The sequence below is a fragment of the Xiphophorus couchianus genome, chromosome 21 (genome assembly GCF_001444195.1).
Source record: "Xiphophorus couchianus chromosome 21, X_couchianus-1.0, whole genome shotgun sequence".
NCBI classification, from domain to species: Eukaryota; Metazoa; Chordata; class Actinopteri; order Cyprinodontiformes; family Poeciliidae; genus Xiphophorus; species Xiphophorus couchianus.
Window position 1 is genome coordinate 3691188 of NC_040248.1, and position 18487 is coordinate 3709674.

At 40.8% G+C, this 18487-nt stretch overlaps 1 protein-coding gene across 1 annotated transcript in view; it reads left to right on the forward strand.

The window, feature by feature from the left end:
* Window positions 1-2686: 2686 nt before the first annotated feature.
* The window catches only part of LOC114137133 (cadherin-12-like), a 168128-nt gene continuing 152327 nt past the window's right edge, over window positions 2687-18487 (forward strand). Inside the window, exon 1 of the mRNA XM_028005688.1 lies at window positions 2687-3114. The gene's annotated coding sequence lies outside the window, so the exon portion shown is untranslated. The remainder of the gene's footprint in view (window positions 3115-18487) is intronic.

An 18487-nucleotide genomic window follows, 5' to 3' on the forward strand; every position in this document is an offset into this window, starting at 1 on the left:
ACCAATTAGCAGCCCAGGAAAAAAGGAGAAGCAGACAATTGTGTTAATGAAGAAATCTTTCAATTTAAAAGCAACATTAAGATTTATGTGAGGGAAATCAGTGAAAAAACTCCCTTCAGATGCCAAACTTGAATCTTAGACCCTGACTTTCCACCTGGTTCATTGTGCTTACTCAACTTTCAGTCTGTCAAGAATAATGAAACATCCCAACAAGCACAATAAACCATGGTTCAAACGCTCTCCAACACTTAGGAGAGCAAGAAAGGAGCCGAAACAAAGAATTTTGCAAGCGAGATGAAATTATGGCTTCAAACAAAGAATAGATTAATTACTTGAGAATCTAAAATCATCAAAGTACCTTTTATAAAATAAAAATGTGGGAAAAGAAACTAAATTGACTTTTAATTTTCCATCAGTTTTCTGCAGTGGTGTATTCGAGTTACTGTAGATAGAAAAAAGGAGTACATTTCAGATTTCTTAGATTTATCTCAGAAATGTTGAAAGAAAAAGTAGGACAATTCTGAACTCCAAAAGTGGAAAATTTGCAATAAAAAAACATCTGAAAGTTTGAGATTAATCCCAAAGTTTTCTTTTTTCCAGAAAAAAAATCTTTTCAAACTCAGAAATGTTTTTTTTTTATTTTTTTTTTGAGAAAATGTCTGAGATTAATCTGGAAATGTGAGTACTTTGGCAAAAATGAAGTACATTTATCCACCTGCAGCGACCCCAACACGCCGTCATCGTTTTCTCCCACATGCCAATTTCGGCAATCAGAACGGTCTTGTTATGCCGCTGAAGATTATCGCTGCTGTGTTCTCAGTTTTCCTGCTTTCCTGACCAATCACCAATATATTCATCATTGGTGCACACTTGTTTGTTTACAGGCTGAGGCTGACGTTTTATGGGCATATTCATAGAAGATGACCCTGCGGAGCAGTATAATGAGGGCTATTTCAGTTTGATGGCTAGCCATATGCTTCCAGCCTGGACTGCACCATGGAGGAGATGCATCAAATGGAAAAGGGAAACAGACTGAAGTGGCGATGGCCATTTCAGGCAGACATGCTGTTTGAAAATGACTGAAAATATCCTCATATGAACAGGCTGACAAATCAGATTTTAGAGGTTTTTCACCCTTTTAAAAAAGTTTTAAATATAAATTTTCATTATTGATTCATTCATGTGAAAGAGATTAATGAGTTTTTGTTGTAAAAAAAATACATATATATTTTAATGGGAGATATTATGTTTTTACTTGAGATAACCTCTAAAACTGCTTATTATCACTCATTTCAAACACCAAATGTACCTTAATGTGCATTAATTACCTCTACCACAGAACTGAACATTTTCTTTATATCCGCTTTTGGAGGTTCAGCCAATCAGCACCATGGAAAATGATTGGCATTCCTGGATTGGTTGCTTTCCAAAAGTACGGATACAAAATCAAAACCTTACGTAGTATTTTTGATTTAGTTTATAGTGCAAATTTCTTGATACACTTGAAGACAAAACTAACTTAGAAGTATCTTCTTCCTCTTTTCCGCCAGTAGAAACATCTGGTTGTTCCATTACTGATTTGTTAAATACACCAATTCTGATACAACCAAAATAAAAACACCTCTCATCCTAGAGCAACAACTTTTTGTGGAAAAACTCGAGTTTTTTTCTAAACTGGCGTGCTTCCATTATGCAAATTTATTTTCGAAATTCCATTTTGCACAATTTTACGGTCGGTGGGAACCCAGCTTTGTCCTGCAACTTTTAGATTCAAATACTTCCATTTTTTTTAGGACTCTGGAGAACTTTTTTATACTGAGGAGATAATCCAGCCGTTTCAATCTACAAACGCACAAAATCCTATCAAGTATGTTTAATAGTTTTTAGAGCAAATGAGGCAAAACTAACTTAAAAGTAACTTTTCAGCAAGATATGAAGTTCTAGTTGAACTGGCAGATTGTTTCACCTCTTACATGGGAAAAATATCTTATAATAAATGGAACTAATACTTTTTAATCAATATTTAGACAATATTTACTTTAAAAAAGCTTGCTGAAGAGTTACTTGTAAGTTAGTTTTGTCTTATTTTAAGGTTACCAAGATATTTTCTATATAATTGAGACTAAAATGCTTTGTAAGATAAAATTTTCTGCAGTGTTGGACCAGGACCTGCATCACCTGAAAGAGGCAGGTGAGCGACCCTGGAGGACTGGAGTTTGATTTAAGGTGACCCATCTACTTGAACCAGTGGCAAATCTATCATTTCTTACACACTTCGTTCTGTTTGGATGGCAGTGTGCTGCCAAGGATTTCAAGGAAAATTCAGAGAAAAACTGATAAAAGAAACCCCAAGTTCATCTTCAAAGGCCTGGCCACCGCATGAGCTTCAGACAAAAGAAGCATCTCCAACAGTCTCTCCAATTAGGATGTCCCCTGTGACCACAGAGCACAGCCCTGGCTCTGTGTGTGTGCATGTGTGTGTCTTCAGGGGGTGATGGGGGTGGGGTGTTAGTTGGCTCTAATCTGCTTGATGATGAAGATGCTCGGTGCTCAGGGGGATCTGATGAAGGAGTTGGGGAAGGGTGGGGGGTGTTGCTCTCCTGCCTTACGCCAGTGCAATCACGACCGTCGCTCACCACCGAGCCGGCAGTACTCCCAAACCCTCCTCACATTTTCTCTCTGCTTCAAACACACACCTCCTCTCTCCTCCTTGCGCACACACACACACTGCCCTGCTCACTCAGTCGCTCTCTCTCTCTCTCCCCACCTCCCCATCATTCGGTCGTCGTTCTGCATCCGCTCGGACGCACTTCACTTTAGGTACAGCTCCTGTGCATTCTCCAGCTCTGAACCTCGTCTCCTGCGGTGCGGCGCGGCGCATGCGGTCCCGTTATGCTCCAGCTCGCGCTCAAAGTGAACACAGACAGAGCGGGACGATGACTGAAAGGCGCCAAAGAGGAAAGCAGGGCGAGAAAAGGAATTATTAAAAAAAAAAAAAAGGAGTGAAAGGAGAAAGAGGGAGACCGCATTTGCGTAAAAGGTGGAAGGACAGTTTGATTCAGTGAGAATTTGGATTAAACTGGCTGCTCCTCAGCTTCCAAGTTACTATCACAGGTAAGTGTGTTTTATATTCGGTTAGTATTAAACAGAAAAGTACTTAACATTAAACAACTCCACAGTCTAGATGTTCTGTTTGATGAAGTTATTGCTTTAATTTCCTTTGCGAGCCTCCAGTGAAGCGGATGAAACGTGTGCCCTTCATAGTGTTGTAATGCGGTTTAACTTCGAGCACTGCCGCCACTTTTTTCTCTGTCGGGGCTCATAGAGCGAAATGAGGTGGGAGAAAAGCATCAATTAGACACGTGTCGGGATCCGGCGAGTGCGCCGACATCAAGTTGTAGGTCTGAGTTTCTTTTTTTGGGTTCATCTGCATATGAAAAGGGCTGTGCGGCTTTTTAACTCTGCGCTCAACTGTGATTATCTCACCACGCTGTGTCAAAAGGTTTTGGCAAGTTGTTCAGAGCTGTGCTTATGACGTGGAGCAGCACAAAAAGAAGTCCCATCTCATCCAATCAGCGCTGAAATGATCTGTTGAAACGTGGGAATTAATACTTCGCTCCAAGTGGAAGATATGACCTGAATGCATCAGACTCGTCTTTTCTGGTAACGCAGTTAAGTGTCGAGTTGAACATCGTACATGATCTACATGCCTGAGAGGATTCCTATTGTCTGTAGAGTCTTCTTTATGTTCAGAAAGGTGGGAATCTGAAGGAATCTGGCTATGATTAGGGGTAGAAACAGGATCACAGATACACTAGCAGCTGTTGATTTAGATAAACAAATTGCAAAGACACCAAGAGAAAAATAAAGAGTTGGTTTGGCTTGAGAAGGTTCCCTGTTTGCTTACAGTCTTCATGAAACAACAAGTGTCTATTCTACTAAAGTAAATTGATCTGTTGATTCTGCAAACACATTGGAACTTACAATAACTCCAACAGACATGCATATCATTGGTTAATACTGCAAAATATTCTTATGTGGGAAGACAGGAGAGTAGCTGCATCTCTATTGACTGTAAAACTGTGCAAATTGGAATTACGACAATAAATTTGAGTATTAGAAACAGCAATGTAAAAAAAAACGTCTTCGGATAAAACCAGGATGAGTTGGGTTTTCGGCTGCATTGAAATTAGTTTATTTCACATCATTGCTATGGAAACACTTTTGCATCAGACAAGTCATGTGATCATTAACAGGATGTTACTACTAAACAACTACGAAGATGACAGGAATTTGGAGGACGATGGTGCATAATGTCTTTTAGTGAGTTATTACGCAAAACCTATTCATGTGTGATTGTTATTGTGTTTTTTATTATTTTTTAGACATTAGACGTTGACAAAGTTTTACACACATTTATAATGGAAATGCAGATAGTGTGGCTTGGATTATGGTTTTGCTCGGAAACAAAAGGCTCACAGATGAAACCTTCCTCCGTTGCGCAGCCACTGATTCAGAAACCCAATATTGGAAAGAGATTGACACAAAAATAAAGATCTCTTGATTCTGCAAACTCATTCAAACTACAATGACATTAGATGTGCATATATTTCAAACAAGCAGCATCAACATGGATTGGTTTGAACGTAATCCACTTTTTGGGCCATTTTAGACAACACATGGTAGATTTTGTTTAAAAGTCTTTTGTTTGGACTCGGTCTATAGAGACAATACTGGAAAAGAGCAACAATTTAAATGATGCGGCAAAACAGTGTTCAAGAAACCGACGAGGGTTAGGGTAATGCTTGGAAACAGGCTCAGAAATATAAACCAACATTGGAAATACATTGATAAAAAAAAAGAGATTTATTGATTCTACAAACCCATTGCAATGTACTATCTACTGTACGTTACAAACAAGTGACAGCCACTTGGACCGACATTACTTAATCCACTTTTTGGGACATTTTAGGCCACATGGTAGACTTTGCTTGAGAAGTTTGTTTTTATTTGGACCCAATCTACTGGGCCAGTACTGAAAAATACTAACTATAGGGGTGCGAGTTAAGCTTGTACAAAAAAATTGGCTTATAGATGTAATTTTTTCCATTACATAACTGTCAGTTCAAAAGAGCGACATTGGAAATGCATTGACACAAATTTGAAGAGACCTATTGATTGTGCAAACCTGCTGTAAGTTGTGATTACATTAGATATGCATCTCTTCCTGCAAACAAGTAGCAGAAAGATGGACTGACTTGAACTTAATCCACTTTTTGGGACTTTTTATGCCATATGCATGGCTGATTTTGCATCAGGGATAATGAAGATCAGTCCCCTCATTTTCTCGGTATTTGCAATGTTTTTCTAGTCTGCAGAGGTACCATATGCGGCTTTTCAGTGAATCCCATCCTCACTTGCAGATTAGATGAAAAATAAGCCTTTACCCTCCACTGCTTCAGGGAGATCTAATGCACCCTTACTTAAGTGTTTGAGGCGCTCAGTTCTCTTATCAACATTCAGCTGAAAACACCTGCTTTGGAATAATCAAATTATACTCCAAGGAGTCTGCGTCTCGGGAAAAGGAGAAGCCGGACACTTTGAGTACACAGAGGCTGCTGTGCAGAAAATGAGCATTCAAGGCATGCAGCCACCGACCACTCAGGTATTATAACTGCATTAGAGAGGGGATAAGTCAAGACACATGCAATATACTTGGAGTTATTATGAAACGCCAACGCCACTAACCGTCTCAGGTGCACATGAAGGCATTAATTTCACCAACTCGATGATTGGAACATGATATTCTCCTGAGATAACCTCCTTTTTCCTTGCATGAATAATGCCATTCTGTATTCTTGCCCTCGTCTTGTCTACGCTGGATAGATGCCAGTCTAGCTAACAGGACAGGATGCAGCATCCCATCACAATGTCAAAAACCGAACAGCTTTACATCAGATTATCTTGTTACAGGCGGCCACACACTGCACAGATTTAATCAAATCCAGATTGTTTTGATTTGTTGAGTTAACTGACATTTAATTATAATTCTGGTTTGTTTTAGGGTATAAAACTACTGCACACCTCCAAAGTGAAATATGTCATCCAATGCCATCATGGGTCGGCGGTTATACATCAGCTGTGGCATGCCTAGGCAAAGGAAAAGTCAACTCTGCACTGTGTCCATGTAAATTTAATGGCTAGACTAAGTGCTCTGTGGTAAATTACAGCATACGTCTACCAAGCTGTCATCACGTCTTTGGATCTGCTGCTCCGTTTGATTAGAGAGAGCTGTTATTTATAGATAGTCTGCACGCCTTACCATAAAGCAGAGCTACAGTGATCAGTCATACGGATGTGCCACCTATTGCTGCATTTCTAAGTGCGTGTCCATCAGGAGCCTCGGGGCTCAAATGGAATCAATACTTGAGATTATTTGGAGTCTCCAGACTCTCTTTACCTTGGGCTCTGCAATCTCCGCCCCCCACTCAATGGACTCATTTTGACATCATTCCGCTCTAAATGAGGTGTGTCCGAGTGTGTGCGCGTGCACCAAAGCGCATCTGTCGGCGTGCATTACCGTAGCGCCAAAAGATGTAATAAGCTGTCAGAAACTTGCTTCCACACTTTCAAGCATCTGAATGCTAATCAGACAGTGATTTGCTTGTTCTGTCTGTGTGCTCGCAGCCAATCTCGGGTGAAACTATTGCATTGTGCCTGTGTAAACGGGCTTCGTGTCAGGCAGCAATTTTTCCCCCACTGTGAGCCACACTCAGGCAAAGACCCCTGCAGACCTCCAAAGACCAGACGTCCCCTGCCTCTCCAGACAATCATCAGCAACAGTCCTAAACATCTCAAATTAAAGTCTTGCAGTGATGGATGACTCTCAATCTCCCAGAGATATTGCACACTCTTCTTGTCTGAATGATGGGCAACTCCTCTCCACTCCACTTAGCAATTATTTATATAGATTTGTCTCTGTTCGTCTGTCGGGTTTTTTCTTCATTTCTTCCTCTGTGTGGTAGAAAAACCCCCCTACAGAGGTAAAAGCTCACAGTTCGTGCAGGCTCTCGTCGGGTAAAGCAAACGAATTGAACTTTCCCTGTGGTGTACGCATGCTATCTGAAACGGCCGGTGAAAATAGAAGTAGGAAGGATGCGGTTACCTGATGATACCATTTCATATCGAGGACACAACTGTTTTGCCGTGAGAAAAAGACAAAGCGGCGAGCTCGATATGGTGTTCCATGTAAGATAAAAGGTGAGGCGGCTCCTCTGAGACTCAAACTGCACACTGTCTGAACACTGATTATTACTCACACATGAGCACTGCTGGGGTTTTTATCTCAGAATGCCCACAGTCGGAGGGCTCGAGAAAAACAACATTATTAATCAGTCTTCTCAGATTTTTTTTCTCTCTCTTGCAATCCCACTTAAAATCATTGCAGTTAACAAGCTTCGAATATTTCAAGGAAACCCCAAGATGAGGTCAGTTTATGTTTACCATTTTTGTTCAATGAGAAGAAAAAATGAAGCTTGAAACACTTTGAGGCAAATCTGAAAATACCTGGATGACCCTTTGTGTTCCTGGGCAGATTTCTGCGATCCCTTTGAGAGATTCACCAACAAAATAAAGACCAGAACAGTTTTGTAATGGAAACCTTCACCTACTTCTGCCCTTGAAGTAGCTAAGGCTAAACAAAACAGAACTTCCCTAATAACTAGAGACAGGAGAGATGTTGTTGCATTCCAAGAAACTTGAAATTGTGATTGAAGCATCTCCAGAAGGATGCTCATTAATGTCTAAATGTACTTAAAAGAAGATTGGCGTTGATCAACCTTTCTACATGTTCATTAAATTTATTTTTTTGCACAAAATCATCCTGAGATCTTCATCTTTCAGAATGAGCCGTTTTAGGGTGTCTTGTCACTTTAAATCCGAATAAGCTGCTGCTGGTCATGCCGCCCAACTCGATGTTTACACCATCATGTGAAAATGGTTGCGAACAGATGCGCAATCATACAATCGTACATCTTTGAAAAGCAGAAGTAGAACCTCCTGCACAACCATCAAGAATGCAGCAAGTGGTTTCTGGATGGTAAGTCAACAGCAAAACACTTGTCTGTTCCAGCAGCCATTATACAGCACTAAAACCAGCTGACCAAACGTGCTGGGGCTCAGCTTGGGTTGCTAGGTAACGGAGGGCAGTGCCTGCTGATTTGTGGCGTTGCATTTGGATTGTTTTTGAAATGGCTCATTTTCCAGACACCAAAAAACATTAACTTATTGCCAAAAAGCAGCTGGGTGGTTTATTTACGCGCTTGGTTGTTTTTAGAAGCAGAATCCCAAATGAAAGTGCAAAATGTGAATATGGCATGAGAAGTCTCCCTAAAAAAGGTTCAGTTTCCAACATTTTTTGGTGGGAAGTACAAAAATACTTATTATAATGTATTCTCTGTTAGGAGGTAGTGTATGATAACATACCTAAGTAGAGTTAATTCCTGTGTCTAAAATACAAGACGTAACGCAGCCACTGCTGGCCAAACAGACAATTAGTAATGCATGTGTGCAACCCCGGTCCTTTTCATTTGTGATTCATTGCTTCTGATGTGAAATTGATGCTCTCACTCCTTGGGACTCATCAGAACAATAAACCGCCATCTCTGGCTGGACTCAACTCCATAACCTTAAACACAACCCTGCTGGCCCCCTATTGGCAACTTGGGAAAGATTTCCTGTCACACAGGTGAGTGACTATTAGTTTAGTGACCCTAGAGGTAAAGTGGGATTGTAATGATTTCTAGAGAGGTTGCTTAGGGGCCTTTCATTACTGGGGCTGAGCTGTTCTGCAGGAAAGTGTAAGGTGAAAACAAATATGGAATACTCCCATTTTGGTGAACTGATTAAATTTTGCAGATGACTCCAAGGCCATTAGTGGCTGCTTTTTTCCAGTACAGTCTTGCTGGGTCAATAAATTTTTCATTTAGGCCTGGCTCTTCAGAACCTTAATAGGTTTGTGTGGCAGAAGTCCATCAGTTAATCCTTCAGTAATGATAAGAGCTGGCCTGTTATTCACAGAGCTTTATATTAAATCTCCAGTTGACGACTTTTATTATCAGGTAATTTAGTCTTCTAAACTTTACTCATGTATGCTGATATTAGATCAAGCCAACATGTCAGATTCAGTATATTCAAATTTGACTCTTTTTGTAATTTTAATGCAATATTGGCATGTTTATTTGAGAGAACCTGGGATTTGTAATCCTGAACCCCCCTTTAACACTCCAGATTACCTGGTAACATAGGATTTAACATAAGGCCATATGGTCCCATCTTATTGTTGCTAAAAATATACTATAAGATCTAAATCATCTTAAGAAAATACTGGTATGTGATTTTGAATGCAAGTATAAGATCCAAATCATATTACAGTAGAGTGAATCTGCAAATTGAGTTTCCATGTTGAAATATTTATAGTATACATCACTGACCAATTAAATAACATAATGGAGATTTTTAGTAAAGCAACTGTAACTTCTACCTTTTCTTTACCACAGTTTAGCAGGATACCTGCAGCATAGACCATCTTTAATACGGAGCTGCAGGAATGTTTTGCTCACCAACTTCTTATTAGAGCAATTGTAGACAGAAAAAAGGAGTAAATTTGTCAAAATATTGAGATTAATCTCAACATTTTTTTAAGAAAAAACAATTTCAGAGTTTTGAAAGTTGAAAATTTGCTAGAAAAAACTCAAAGTTCTAAAAAGTACTAAAAAAAAACCCCCCATTAATTTCTGAGTTTCTAAAACCAAACACTCAACTTTTGAAAATTTCCATAGATTAATATAAACATTTTATGGCAGAAATGTATCCCTCTTTTTTCTATCTACCATCACATAATATGTAGCACAACCTTCCTATAATATCAGCCTCAGTTACATTTGGGAATACCAAATTAGGATTTATTGAGGTAAAGAAGAAAATATGCTAAGTAGCTGTAGCCGAGGGAGCATAGGGGATGTGTACATGAGCAGTTCTGGATATGATTTGTAATATCTGAGCGGTAATCTCAAGTTTGTGTGCACAAGTACGCACAACAGGAGGCTGATCCTGCTGTATCTCATCGTCTCTCTATCATGGCAGATTATCAGGTTTCTGTTTTACTTGCAGGAATTAGATGTTAGAACAGCAGTAGCTGGCTGCAACCGGAGCATAATGCAAATCTCAGCTGGACATAAAATATTAGTCTTCTCCTTTATGCTATTGTTATGCTGTGAGTATATATTGAAACTCAGCTGTATGTAATGTCACCCACTGTTCATATGATGGAGGTTCCACTTTGTGACAGCTGTAGCATTATAAGCCATTTGCTGATTTTCACTTCTAGAGTCAAGAGAAAAGTTTCCATTTCAGAATGATAAAACCAGAACACCACCAAGTTGGAAAGTTGGAATGTACAGAAGGAGAGTTGGAGGTTTCTCACAAACTACAACCCACAAATCCAATATGGCTACTGGACGTAAATAAATGATAGTCATTTATTTATGTATTTATTGCCGTTTTTAGGATATTTTATGGAAGAGACTTAGGGCCACAGAAAAAAAGAATATTGATGTTTTTATCAGAATTCTGACTTTTGATCTCAGAAGATTAAAGTCAGAATTCTGAGGAAAAAATGAAATATGTTTTTTTTCAGTGACCCCAATCCTCCTCCATACATTTGTAACAATCTTATCCCTGCACTTTCAGTTTTATACTTTCAAAATGAGTCTCAACTTTCAAGTCTAACAAGGCAACCAAAACAAATTTGTGCATTTGTACTTCAGGCAATATTTCCAAGCTGAAACAATTCAGTGAAAACGATGCAAATATGGAATTAAAGGGGAAAATCTGAGGTGTCTCATTAGGCACTCTGAATTATAATGTAGCTGCAAGGCTTATAATTATGTTTTTATGCCAAGAGGACAAATATTTCCAACTACAAATGAGGAAAGAGACTTAAATAAGAGAAACTGGAGTTCCTCGTTAACCTTTCTGATAAATTCAGAAATAAATTGCTTTATTTTTTATTGCGAAGTTTGACATAACATCAGTTTGATTGTCAGAGTACTGCTGAAAATTTTGTACAATTTCTAACTCTTTACAGTGTTTGAAGAAAGTAAAAGACGGAAATAAATTGTTTAGCTTCAGCTGCAAACAAGAAACAAGAGTTTGTTTGCTTCTTTAGCATGCAATTTGAAAATTGACTGGTTTTTCAGGTTGTTGCCATTTCTATCAGTGCAAAAAACAAAATCTTACAAAGTGTTCTCAATCCAGCCTCCAGTGCAAATACTGTATATCTTAATACAGTTGGAATAAGACAAAACTAACTTGCAAGTAACTTTTCAGAAAGATATTGGAGCTTATTCTTAATAAATTATTCATTAAAATTAATAAACATGTACTAGTTCCATTGTCAGATTATTTCACTTATAACAAGACATTTTTCCCATGCTGTAAGTGGAACATATATATATATTTAATCAATATTAAGAATTTATTTACTTAAAATAAGATGCTACATCTTGCTGAAAAACTACTTGAAAATTAATTTTGTCTTATTTTAAGTCCTTTAAGATATTTGCTGTAGAATCTGATCAAAAATACTTGCTAAGATCTTGTGTTTTTGCAGAATGTTCAGCACTTGTATATTGGATTTTTATTACAGGATTTCTAATCTCTGACTGCACCAATGGTAAAATAATTTATAAGTTAACATTTTTAAATGTTGAAAACCCCAAGAGTAAAAAAAAAGAATTCTAAATACTTCCAGTTCATTTTTACCCTACAAGTCCAGCAGAAAACTTCAGATAAAAAAAAATAGTGAAAATCACTGAAGTGTGGTCTTAGATGAGAGCATAAGGACAAAGAAGCACTTTACTTTTTTTCCATTCATGCTTATCTTCAGACAAATGCCTTTGTGGGAAATGTCAGTGAGGAGACAGCGGAACATTGTTGTCTGTTTCTCAGTTTGCAGTTCTCCAGAGTGCCGGTCTAACATCAAATTGCCCATTCACCTCCAACGCACCTAAATCACAGTGACTCTTAAGGACATCTTTTTTGTGTACAGGGCTTTTTGACTTAATGGCATACCATTTGAAGCCAGTTAAGCCTTATACAAACCATGAACCCGGGAGGTGATAAAACTCTGCACTTTTTCCATTAAATAGAATAAGAAATCATCCTGACAGACTCTAGATCTTGGCCTGTAGGTGAGGCTTCTTATGAGCGAGACTTCCTCAAGGTCAGCTTGATCAGGCTTCCTTTGGCGTGCTACAACGTGATAAACAGGACGCGATGCACGGGGAGAGGAGAGCAGCAGCAGTGACGATTCACATGGTTAATGAAATGTGTTTACCTGTGAACCAAGACCACAGAGAGCTGGACGTGTCTAAGTTTTGACCTAAATTAAAAACGAAAAGTTACTGGGTCCTGTTGTCATTAAATACAGAACGAGACATGAAATTCATTCATGACTAATGAAAATAAAATGAATAAATTCATTTGTTTCACCCTTGTAAGATCAAAAATGAATGCCGAGTTGTCCTTTTGTATCCAGTTCATACATAACGTACCATCAGTAAGACTCTCTTAGCTTATTACTGGGAGCATTTTGATGATGTACTGATGCCGTAAATGTTGCTTACGTTTAGCAAATAAAAGGAATTAAAACACTTGTTTATGCAGATTCCCTCCTTCCAACAATCGCAAGGATTGTTTTTAAGTCACTACTGTCGTACCAACCTTTCAGAACCTCTCAGGTCTCCTGGTTCTGATTCTGCTCTGCATCCCCAGAACCAGAACCAAGCATGGAGAAGCAGCATTCAGCTTCTATGCACCACACATCTGGAATAAGCTTCCAGAAAACAGCCAAAACACTGAGTTCCTATAAATCTAGGCTAAAAACCCAGCTGTTTAGAGTTACTTTTGAACCATAACAAATTGATAAACATATTTGATGTGTAAGATTTTAGTAGTGGCAAATAAAATGATTGATTGGTTAATTATCTCTTGAGATAATCTTGAGATAAATGTTGTAGATGTCTGCGTTGGTTTTCTTCTTCGTTAAATGTACTCAAACTATCGCCAGTGCCTCTTCCCAGTCGGCCATGTTTGTTCTCTCTAAAAACGGTTTTGGTCCGAGAGGTTTTGCGAGATTTCCCACCCGACATCTGAATGTTGGTGAACAGAATCAGTTTGTGTGGCTGCAAGTCACTCGATCTACAACCAAACCCATTTGACCCAAGATTTTTTTTTTTTTTTTTACAGTCATGTAAATTGGCTAACAATTTTAAAATCTTAGTGAAAAAATAAAAAACTTAAATTCTCTGTTTAGACCCAGATTTCCATTGCCTGGACCTGTCAGCCATTAAGTTGCAAATCAAGGTTGCACAAGAGACTTCAAAGCGGCTGTGGCTCAGCAGAGGGGAGCTGCAGGTGGCCATGGTTGCTACCTGGTTACAAGTCAAGGCTTCTCAGCCCTAGCTGGTTTGTCTGGGTTAGAGTGTCTCATGTTGGATAGCCTGAGGAAACATCATGAATGATGTCTCCACATGCTTTAAGATCATACGTATATCAAACATACCTAACTAGAAGGCGACCCTACGATGGAGGATGGAAAAATGGCTTTGATTTGCTGAAACAGAGTCTAGATTTTGAGAAATGCAGCGACTTTCAAAAGTATTCACCCCCCTGAAGGTGCTCCCATTTATTTACATTTAAATTACTAAATTCAGTCTGATTATTCTGCTTGTGTGAGGGCAATTTTTCTTTTCTTTGCGAAAAGGCTGAATAGAAGTATTCATTTCCAAGGTTCACCTATCAGTCAAAGTCTGAAAGGTGAACCTATTATACAGAATTCAAAAATTTTCTATAATAGGGAACATTTGTAAAATCTTCAGCTGGTGTGATTCACTTTCACTCTGCACTGTCAAACCAACCAAACTAATTGAAAATCCTGTTCCCCTCCTTGCCTGTAGTGGCGCTGCACCAGGAACTACTGAAGGAAAAAACAAAACCTCTAAGGAAAGCACTGAACACAACTTCTGCATAAAATGTAAACAAAAATGGAGTAGCATCAAAAGTTAGCGGTTGCAGGATGTTCTTTTGTATTTTGTTACAGATTATGAGTCATTTCTCCTGCTAGCGCTCGATATAAGAGTTTGTTTTACCCAGAATGCCCTGCATTATAGTCCACGTCCTGCCTTTGGAGTGGTCTCTGGCATTCACATCTGCATTTGTACTGCGCCGAAGTTCACTTTAAACATAAACCTAGGTTTGTAGGCGGAGTCCACTTTTTTGGGCCACAGATTTCAATAATGCATTCATACTTTCCCAAACAAACCAGACTTTCTACACAAACTAACTGCAGTTGGATTAAGTGGATTAAACTGGGCTTATGTGAATGCACAGTTAATGAGTGATATACGGACAGGAGAGTGAAACCCAGTGTTTTCTGCTTCTTAAAGTTTATTTTAAGATGTATTCAGAAAATGACCCTCTGGAAAACAAAAACTTGCTCCAGAGTTCACTTCTCACCTGCTTTAAGTCTTAAACCGCTGACGCTGTGTGCAAACAGTAGTAAGCTCACCCAAGCAAGCACCTGCATGTTGTTAATGCTTTTACCATCAGCACCCTAAGTAGAAATAAAGTGGAAGCCTCATCATGTTAATGAACTTCCTCACTCTCAAGGTTCTTCACCTGAGCTCTGAGTAAGACGAAGCTAAACTTAACGCAGCGCCTCTTCTCCCTCGGGGCTCGGTATTTGTCAGTTGTGACCTAGCCGGCTGAGTTTTCCTCATGAGCAAGGGTCTGTTGACTTCATTGTGCTGAAGATAAACAACAATGCGCTCAGTCACCCTTCTGCAAGCAAGGCCTCCGCTCGCCCCATTTCTTATTGTCTACACAATCCACTCGACTGACAGATCTATCTCTCTTATATAGAGCCATAAATCACCCGAGTTATGTGTTGGTGAGCATCTTAACTTAAAATGGGTAAAGTTTTTGGTACAGTAACTTTCAGTGACAAATGGTATTTTTAAACTTCATGCAAGAGTCACGGCTAATATGATTCACCTGCATCCAGAACACTTTCTTAATAAATTACTGACTCAAAACTTAAGTCCAAGTGATTAAACTAAAGCTTTTGTAATAAATGTCGGTGATTTATGAGAAATGGTTTATCCTTAACCACTACAATAACCAAGCAACCCCCAGGAGGGCAGCACTGTGCCCTGAAAAGAGCCGCTAATGACTTCAACAGCACAACAAAGAAACTGGGGGACACAACAACCTGCAGGCATAAAGAGTAAATAAAGCGACTAACACCAACATTTAGAGTGCCAGGAGAGGCTCTGCATGCAGTTGTACTCCTTGATCTTCTTCAGCCAAGTCCTAAATGGACTATTTTAAAAGGCATCAATGTCAAACCCATAAAATTATGCTTTCTAATGCATCTGTAGCTTAAAATCCTGTTAATCCTAGGAATGATCAAAGCTATGCATCGTGATTGCTGTTAAAAAATACGTTTGAAATGATTTCTTGAGATATATGCCAAACCCCAAAACAATTACATATCTCCAGATAACATGAAGAAAAGTAATTCAAGTATTTTAATGGAAAAGTGCTGATTAAATCTCAAGAAAACAAGAAGATCTACATAAAAAGAAAATCCTAACAGGAAAATCTTGAGGTAACTAGAAAGTATCAGTAACAAAAGTGAAGACTAGAGATTAAATATTAATTTAGTCTGATTGTTTGTTCATGAAACATGATTCAGCATAACTCTAAAAAATGCTGCCCATTCACTGCAAACGTCTAAGTGCAGTTCAAACATGAGGCTAAGGACTTGTTTGGCTTCAACCTGTGGAGACGCCTTTGCTCGTTATCCAAAGAAAAACATGAATAAAACGGCCTACAGATGCTTTGACTGATATCTGATCACATCATGGCTTGCATGATAACCAGGCACAAAAGAATTAAATAAAACACACCAAAAAAATCTGATAAATCATGTTCATTCAAGAAATGCTTGGATGATCTGCTATCTTATCATACGAACATAAATTACATAATTAGCTTCAGCTCTGGGGAAATCATGATTTGATGGTTGAAACAGCTGGAAAAAGGCTGCAGCATAGAGTCACCACATTAGGCAGATGATGCCTCGCAGTAGCTGCTCATCAAAACCTAATAGTTTCTTCTTTTTCCTCAAAGGAAGTCAATGGGAAGACACTTTTTTTTGCAATTAAACAGCAGATTCACTCAGATGGCTTTGATATCGGTACACTTTATCATGATACGTCATCCTTCCAGCATCTTCTAGTCCTTTTGAAAAGGCAGGCACTGGAATTAGACTTTTATTCATCAGTCATTACTTGCAGGGAAACCTGAGGATAAAGCATTTATCTGGATATAACGCTGACATGCACCACCCACTTTAAAACAAATACAAACCAAACACACACATGCACACACACCCCCATGGTGTCAACATATTCCTTGACAGCAGCAGCCTCCTCCAGCACAACAGTGCGTCCCACCAAACTACAAACACTGCTCAGGAATGACTAGTGTAACACGACAAAGAGCCCGAGGCGCTGACCCAGCTTCCAAACTCCCAAAATCCCAATCTGACGGCGTGTTTGTGTAAAAAAACGGCATAACTTTCCATCCAATGCTGGGATTATGCATGGTGGACTGTAAATAAATACCCACAGATGTTCTGTGACCATTTTCAGAAATGTTAAAGCCAATGTGGTAGACCAAGATGGATGTATTCTTCATGAATTAAGTGATTTTACAATAATTCAGATTAAGATCTGAATCATTGTAAAATCTTACATTTAGCTGGAATAATTGTGTTTCAACCATTCTCCTCCATGGGCTGCCACCTTATCGTGGTGGAGGGGTTTGAGTGCCCCAATGATCCTAGGAGCTATGCTGTCTGGGGCTTCATGCCCCTGGTAGGGTCACCCAAGGCAGACAGGTCCTAGGTGAGGGACCAGACAAAGTGTAGCCCGAAGACCCCAATGATGAAGGAAAACCTTGGACTTGGTGTTCCCTCGCCCGGACGCGGGTCACCGGGGCCCCACTCTGGAGCCAGGCCTGGAGGGGGGGCACGATGGCGAGCGTCTGGTGGCCGGGCTTTTACCCATGGAGCCCGGCCGGGCTCAGCCCGAAGAGGAAACATGGGCCCCCCCTCCCATGGGCCCACCACCCGTGGGAGGGGCCAAAGGGGTCGGGTGCACTGTGTGATGGGTGGCGGCCAAGGGAGGGGACCCTGGCGGTCCGATCCTCGGTTGCAGAAACTGGCTCTTGGGACGTGGAATGTCACCTCTCTGGTGGGGAAGGAGCCGGAGCTAGTGCGTGAGGTCGAGAGGTTCCGGCTAGAAATAGTCGGTCTCACCTCGACGCATGGCTCTGGTTCTGGAACCAGTCTCCTTGAGAGGGGCTGGACATACTTCCACTCTGGAGTTGCCCAGGGAGAGAGACGTCGGGCAGGAGTGGGCATACTTGTTGCTCCCCATCTCGGCGCCTGTACGTTGGGGTTTACCCCGGTGAACGAGAGGGTAGGATCCCTCCGCCTACGGGTGGGGGGACGGGTTCTGACTGTCGTTTGTGCTTACGGGCCGAACGACAGTTCAGATTACCCACCCTTTTTGGAGTCCTTAGAGGGGGTACTGGAGAGTGCTCCTCCTGGGGACTCCCTTGTTCTGCTGGGGGACTTCAACGCTCACGTGGGCAACGACAGTGAGACCTGGAGGGGCGTGGTTGGGAGGAACGGCCCACCCGACCTGAACTCGAGCGGTGTTCTGTTGCTGGACTTCTGTGCTCGCCATGGATTGTCCATAACGAACACCATGTTCAAGCATAAGGGTGTCCATATGTGCACTTGGCACCAGGACACCCTAGGCCGCAGTTCGATGATCGACTTTGTCATCGTTTCATCGGATCTGCGGCCGTATGTCTTGGACACTCGGGTGAAGAGAGGTGCGGAGCTGTCCACTGACCACTACCTGGTGGTGAGTTGGCTCCGGTGGCGGGGGCGAAAGCCGGTCAGACCTGGCAGGCCCAAACGTGTTGTGAGGGTCTGCTGGGAACGTCTGGCGGAATCCCCTGTGAGACGGAGCTTTAACTCCCATCTCCGGCAAAACTTCGAACACGTCCCGGGGGAGGTGGGGGACATGGAGTCTGAGTGGACCGTGTTCCGTGCCTCCATTGTCGAGGCGGCCGATCGGAGCTGTGGCCGCAAGGTTGTCGGTGCCTGTCGCGGCGGCAACCCTCGAACCCGTTGGTGGACACCTTCGGTGAGGGATGCCGTCAGGCTGAAGAAGGAGTCCTATCGAGCCTTTTTGGCCTGTGGGACTCCGGAAGCAGCTGATGGGTACCGGCGGGCGAAGCGGCATGCGGCTCGGGCGGTTGCTGAGGCAAAAACTCGGGTGTGGGA